Source organism: Callorhinus ursinus, unplaced genomic scaffold, assembly GCF_003265705.2.
Source record: "Callorhinus ursinus isolate GAN/ISIS: 27379988/994484 unplaced genomic scaffold, GSC_fseal_2.0 scaffold22, whole genome shotgun sequence".
In the NCBI taxonomy this organism is placed as follows: domain Eukaryota; kingdom Metazoa; phylum Chordata; class Mammalia; order Carnivora; family Otariidae; genus Callorhinus; species Callorhinus ursinus.
In genome coordinates this window covers 8001768-8009186 of record NW_027397084.1, presented here as the reverse complement: position 1 = coordinate 8009186, position 7419 = coordinate 8001768, and the positions used below count along the sequence as shown (strand labels likewise).

At 39.9% G+C, this 7419-nt stretch overlaps 1 pseudogene; it reads right to left on the bottom strand.

The window, feature by feature from the left end:
• Nucleotides 1-481: 481 nt before the first annotated feature.
• On the bottom strand, nucleotides 482-6025 carry LOC112837816 (mediator of RNA polymerase II transcription subunit 7-like; annotated as a pseudogene).
• Nucleotides 6026-7419: the final 1394 nt, after the last annotated feature.

Here is a 7419-nt window from a genome sequence, read left to right as displayed (position 1 = left end):
TTTAAGATCACAGAGTTCCTCTCTTTTAACAGGTTACACTGCTTTTTTAGAGTAAGCAAATTTTTAAGTGAAATAAATAAAGATTTCATAATTTCACCTTTATATAGCTTGATATCCTTTATTTGTCTCTCATTCTGAAGGCAAATGACAGATCTACTTTTCAAGGATGAAACCTTGCTATTTTTTGAGGATATCTTTAATGTGATACTGCAACTCCAAAAACAGAAACGTTCCACACAATAGCTGCAAATACCTTCTTTTTTAAGGTGATTACACTTAATGCAGGTGCACTGGTCTGCCTGTCTGCCATAAAGTGCAATTACTGCCTGTGACATCTCATAATTTATAAGGTTGTAGAGTAAAGACATTTACATGACTTCTAGTGATAACTCTTTGAAGGCTGTCCGAAAGCAAATTAACTGATACATGATGCTATATACCTAAAGAATGAAAGAAAAGCGAGAAGAAAAAGAAACATCCTTCACTGTCTTTTGTTCATTGCATCAATTAGGACACACAAGGCAGCATCTTTCTCTATCACCTGGTCTCTCCCATGAGCTGAATTTTCTTTTTGTAGTTCATTCTGATCAGTTCTATCACCAGCATCCATTGCTTCCATTTTTACTCTCATCCTTTCTTCTACATGGGGCAAATCATCAGGCAAAGAAGCCGAACAATTGTGAATCATCTCAATGACTCGTTGCAGTTGCTTTTGAAAGACGTAACTATTTCAAGGCGTTAATATTTCTGCACCTTCACTGTGATTTTCAAGGTCTCTCTCAATGTGCTACACACCTACAAAAAGCAGCTTAAAATCTTCCAGCTTTCTCTTTTCATTTTATATTCCCAGGGCTCCTTATCAAAATATCTAAGAGGTCTAAGAAACTGATAAAAATAAACATATTGAGTTTTCTCAGTTCATTCTCGTCACCAAACTGCATAGGATGATGCTGTTTGATGTCCTAACTGTCTGCAGGGCAGATGCTAAGAACACACTGGAACTGATGCCAAACATCATGTAACTCTTTTTTATTGGAGGTGTAGGCTTGACAGTTGGACCTTCCTGAATATTTTTATCTGTATACTCCTTGATGTGCTGCATCGGAGAGGGTGAAAGGGCACGCACGTGCTGTGGCTCACCCGTTGTGGAAGAGCCAGAACCCCAGTTCTCTGTCTACACTGGCAACCTCATTGACCACCACCACCAATAGACTTCTGGCCTCCTCCTCCAGGAAGAAGCCACTTATGCTTTTTAAAAATTCCTTTCTTGGGGTGCCTGGGTGGCTCAGTCGGTTAAGCATCTGCCTTTGGCTGAGGTCATAATCCCAGGGTCTTGGGGGTCTGGCTCTCTGTTCAGCGGGGAGCCTGCTTCTCCCTCTCCCTCTGCCTGCTTGTGTGCACTCTCTCTCTCTCAAATAAATTTAAAAAAAATAAAACATAAAAATTCCTTTCTTTTACTCACATGCCATATCCAGTCTATCAGTAAATCATGTTGGCTTTCCCTGCAAAATAATTCCCCATTTAATCCGTTTTCTTCCATTTCTGCTGCTATAAACCTACACCAAACCATTATCATCTCTTGGTCTGTCACTGCAATAACTGTTCTCTCTGCTTTCATTCTTGGCCCCCACCTCCTGATTCATTCTGCGTATGGCCGTCAAACCTTAACTTAGTTAATATCGTGTTAATCCACTTTCAACAGTTGCTCATGTTTTATAGAATAAATCAAACCCCTCTTTCTTCTTTCCTTCATCTACCATGATTTCATCCTCTAACTTAGGTCTGAGCACAGTGACCAAAGCCCACAGTAAAGCAATTTTATTGCAACTCAAACCAGTTAGGCAATTTATTCAGATTAAAGCAGAATGCTTTCTTCTGGAATTCTTAATATCCAAGTGATCAAGCTTCATGAGATCACGAATGAGAGGCAAATTTGAAAAAGATTATTAAAAATGTTAGCCATTAAATTTCTAAATAAGCACATTTTAAAGTAATTGAATTATTAAGTTTGAATTATTCTAATAATTTCAATAATTATTTTAATTACTAACAAGATAGCAATACGTGTCAGGGCAGATAGCGTTGGGAATAAGAAAGTGATGTGTGCTGAAGAGTGGACAGTGCATTCTCCCAAAATATCATGTTCTCAGTATATCTTTGCCTTCTTTCTGGCCTTTCCCCTTTTTCTCTTTAGTTCCTTTTCCTCAAATGTTCTCCCTTTTCTCTGTTCCTTAGTGACACTCTTGTGACAAAAGAGTCTCAAGCTTTTGTGTCCAAACTTAGTCACTCCACCAATATTTGTGGCTTCCTTACTCTGTGCCAAGCACCAGTTTAGGAGCTGAGACTGCTGCAGGGCCCATGGGGTTTATAAGTCATCTTTTGAATGATGTCAGGCACATACTGACCACTATATTCATCAATTCATTCGTGGTTTAATTTGATCGGTAACAACTGCTGATTATAGAAATCTCTTTAACCTTAAAAAATAATTACTAATGCAGCATTTAAAGAGATTTATGACCACATGAAAGTAGCTTAATAAATCTTGTTGTTATTACCAAGCTTCAACTCTTATTGGCATTTAGCTGATCCGCAGAACTGGAAGCTTCAGATGAAAGTAAGGAGTGGTAATTTATGATCGCAGGGAATGGGGCACCACTAGGTCGGAGGCTTAGAGTCTTACGGTCAGGGGCACCGTAACTTTACATAGAAAAACAGGCGGCATACAGCTGTTGGGTTAATGCCAACAGGAGAGGCAAGCGAGTGTGGGATCGAGCTCATCCTGGTCTTCTACCCTCTCCTTTGTTGCCCCCATCTGTCTATCTTTATCTCTATGTCTATGTAATTCTATCTCTCATTTTTCCCCTGTCAGCCCAAGGAAAAGCTTGGAATTATTATCAACTCACCTAGATATCTTCTTGTTTACTGTTCTTTTTATTTTATTGCTTTTTAACTTTAGGCAATTAACAGGAAATTTACAAAAAATGGTAAAGACTAAAGAAACAGTAGAGCAAATTCCTACTCTCAAGATTTTTTTTTTTCACTTTCTCCTAGGCTTTTTTGCCCTCAATTTCTCTTTTCTTCCAATAATGCAAATCCTCTGGCTGCAACTTTCTTGTCAAAGTACTACATAAGAGTGAAAATAAACAAATAGCACACATTGCTTAAAGATTGCAAACCTCAACTCCAAATGTAAAATTTGGCATCCAGACTGAGGTAAATTCAAACGTTGGAAGCAATCACGTTTTAAACTTCTTTGTATATCATATTAGGGAATGAGGATTTTATCATTTTTTCTAGAAAGAACTCAAAGGAAGATGGATGTCAGGAGTCTCCCAGTTCTGCACAGAATCAAAATCTCTTAAGAATAAGGAACATAGGTACGTCGCTTAACTCCCTTGTGCTTCAGTGTTTTCATAGTTAAATAAAAGGGTTTGGACTTCATAATTAATATAATTATCACACGTTGGGGAAGAAAATTATTCTTATACCCTCCAGGTTCTTCTGGCTAGTCTAAGAATTGACATGAGACAGATTAACAGAAATAAAAAACAAAATTTAATTATGTGTGCACAGAGTCCCAATAATGAAATTGAGACTTATGGAAATTAGCAAGGCGTGAAGTTTTTATACATTTTAGACAAAGAAACAATAAATCTGTGAGAAATTGGCAGAACAAAGATAACTTATGTTTGGAAGCTGCAATCAGTAAAAACATCTAAACAGCATATGAACTGCAGTAATAAATTAATACAAGTATGTGGTTTGTTAATACAGCCTTCTCTGCTCTGAATTCCAGATCTGTGGTAATAAGGATATCTCTTTATCTCCTGGTACAGGAATAGTTCCTTTGACATGGGAGATTTATCTCCTGCTTTCGGAAGACAAAGAGGCTGGCAGAGTGTTCTTCTTGCACTGACTCTATCTTAAGTATCTTTTTTTTTTTTTTAAGATTTTATTTATTTATTTGACAGAGACAGCGAGAGAGGGAGCACAAGCAGGGGGAGTGGGAGAGGGAGAAGCAGGCTTCCCGCTGAGCAGAGAGCCCGATGCGGGGCTCGATCCGAGGACCCTGGGATCATGACCTGAGCTGAAAGCAGATGCTTAATGACTGAACCACCCAGGTGCCCCTCTTAAGTATCTTTTAATTCAAAACAGTCAATATGCCCAAATGGGACATTTTGGGGCTGCTTGCCCTTGGTCCCAACATATGTGATGCTCTCGTCATCTACTAAGATGAAAACTGACTCTAAGCAACATTGCCCAGAACAACCTTAAAACAACAGCCAACCCTGAACAAAATTATAAAAAAAGAGCTGCTTATATGTAGTTTTTCTTTTTAAACCAATAGTCTCTGTATCCTTTCAACTGTATATAAATCAGTCCCTCTGATCTCTATTAGGGGTTTTGTATTGTGAGAGACAAAGCATAAAAACCTCTCTACAGTATAATCTAATATTCTCAATAAAAAATCCAATAATATTCATTCACACTCACATTTTTGGTACTGTGTTCTCTCTACATTTTACATTTATCTGCATTTTATTTCATCCTTCCCTCCTCCTCTCTTCATGTCACTAAACATTAATTCAACCAATGCTATAAGGCAGACAGTATGGTCTGTGCTGTGGACACAAGGAGAAATGAAATCTAGTTCCTGCCCTGGTATTGTTCATGATCTATAAGAAAGACAGTGTTATTGTCAGTTAATGATATTAAAATGTGAAATATAATGGCAGGGGGTGTGCTTAGAAACAGAGAGGGATGACTAACTTTATCTAGGAATTCTGGAGAGGTTTCACAAAGAAAACCATATTTAATACTGAAGGGTGTGAGAGTGGTTGTTTACCAAAGAAAGATAGTGTTCTAGGGAGTGAAGGAAGCATTGCCATCAGGAATAAATAAAACAGACACTGATGGGGTTAAAACAAAAGTTTTGATACAGTGCTGCCAAAGGGACTCCCCACTGGTCTCCTGATGTCAAAGGGCCCCAAATAAATAAACTCTATTTATCCCTGTTTGAAGAAATTTTTTAAAAGTTGGAAGGTGGAAATTACTATAAGAAACTTGACCAATAATCACTTGAGCAGTGAATAGGCAGATTAACTAAGTTAAGGGTTGATAAAAAGGCCAGAGTCACTTGGCTCAACCCCACGCTGGGGACTCAAAGCCTTTTGCACAAGACAGGTAAAATGGTCAGGGGGTGGAGAAGAGAAGCTTCCAGGTTTCCTTGATATAGGAGTCCCATGATTTGTGGTCCAAAAGCCCATTGGTGAAGCCCTGACCAGGACTACGATTAGACTGAGAGAACATGAGAATATAATGATTGATAGGATTATGAAAATTGGAATGTTTAACAAACTTTATATAAAGAAGTTGTGTCTCCTTTAGCTGAATGTCTTATGGGAATGGATATTATGTCATATGGGGCAACAGTTCCCTGACCTAGTAGGGCAAAACCAAAACCTGTTGAAGTCCTAAAGGAGACTGTGGCTAGGAATGTTAAGAATTGATGAAATTAAGGTAAAAGTTTGTAGAATTGACATATTTGAACTGGCTTTATGTGAAGTGGTTGTGTATTTTTTACCTGAATAGATTATGGGGATGGACATTGTATCTGATTGGAGAATATTTAGCCCATCAAGTATTGCAAAACAGAAGGCATGTAAATCAGTCCCTCAAGCGATGTTTACTGGACATGCTAAATGAGAATTAGGAAGATTATGCAAGCCCACACAGTGTGGAATCATAGCTGGAGCAAGGGTGGAGACAAATTCTCTGTGTGATAGCTTATGCGGAGCCTAGACGGCAGTTTAGAACAAAGGCCCATGAACACCTTGCAGCGATGGCCACTGGGGCTGTGAGGTTGAGAATTTCCATTTGAATGGCACTTACTACCTTGCTACCCCAGTGACTGAAGAACATAAAGTGATTTTGAAACCTGAATTAAGTTGATGATGTCAGAGAAACCTCTAGCGGGCATGGTGGTATCCAGTATCTTGTGTGAGGAGCTGCTGGATTCCATGGTCCCTTAGGCAATGTCTACAAAGAGCTCCTGACTGACTGACAGAGAGCTGCTTGGTTTGTGGATGGCAGTTCCAAAGTGAATGAACAACAGCCTCCTGTTTATAAATCCACTACTCTGATCAAAGAAGATAAGAAAGATCAGCTTGGTGATCCTAGCAGTGAAATCCTTGGTTTTCCTAGCAATGATGGAAGAACTGAACAGTGGGAAAAGCCCCTATGTTTGGGTTCTTACTGACTCATGGGCAGTGGTCAATGGCTTGGCCACATGGCCAGGCAGAGACTCAATGGAAACCTGGCATTTTAAAGGGATGACCTTATGGAGCATGGCTCTGTGGAAATCAGAGGACTGCATTTTCATAGGACATGTTGATGACCATTAGAAGAACTACTTTCTAAGTCTGGAAAGTGACTAGAATTGACAGCAGAGGTGGCCAAGTGGGTCCATGAAATAAGTGAACAGGGGGGTAAGGCAGTAGTGCAGAGATGGGCTGAATCTAGTCACAGTCTTACTGCACCTTGAGGCAGTAAGTTGAGGCACCAAATGCCACAAAGAACTGTTCTGTCTGCCAACAAGGGAGACAGAGACTGCGGTGGGCTGTGTGACAGATTCCCTTATGGGAAGGCCCTGATCACAGCTGGTGTTACTGGTAGCCTTGGGGCTACAAATGAGTCTTGACAGGAATAGACACTGACTCTCGGCTGGACTTTGCTTACCCAGTGGACAGATGCAAATGCTCAGGGTACTGTCAAAGAACTGACCAAAAGATATTGCACCCATTTTGATGGGCACCTGTCATTTCCTTAGACCAAGGAACATGCTTTACAGTCCATGAAATCCAACAATGGGCAGAGAGACATCCCCCTCAGAGGTGTAAATAGAGAACTGGAATGAGCAAATAAAACATTGGTTGCCTAAAACAAGATACAAACAAAGGGCTGGTTTTCACAAGTGTGTGCTCACTAAAAGAGTGCCCCACCACCCAAGAGGGGAGGGGGTGGGGGGATGGGTTAGCCTGGTGATGGGTATTAAGGAGGGCACGTTCTGCATGGAGCACTGGGTGTTATACAAAAACAATGAATCATGGAACACTACATCAAAAACTAATGATGTATGGTGATTAACAATAACATAATAAAATAAAATTTAAAAACAAAGAGTGCCCCACTAGATTTCTGTTTTTTTCTGGTGGATCTGGAGAAGAGGAAGTGGGGAAGAATGTTAGTATGACAATGCAAATCTTGCCAAAGGGGGAGGACTCTGGTATAACAACTATACTTTTAAAATTATCTTCCCCACATCACCTCAACCTTCTCCCCACCCCTGCCCTGACGTAGTGGTCACAGGACCAGGGCTGCAACCACCGTGCTGGAAATAGGAATGATTCATTAGGA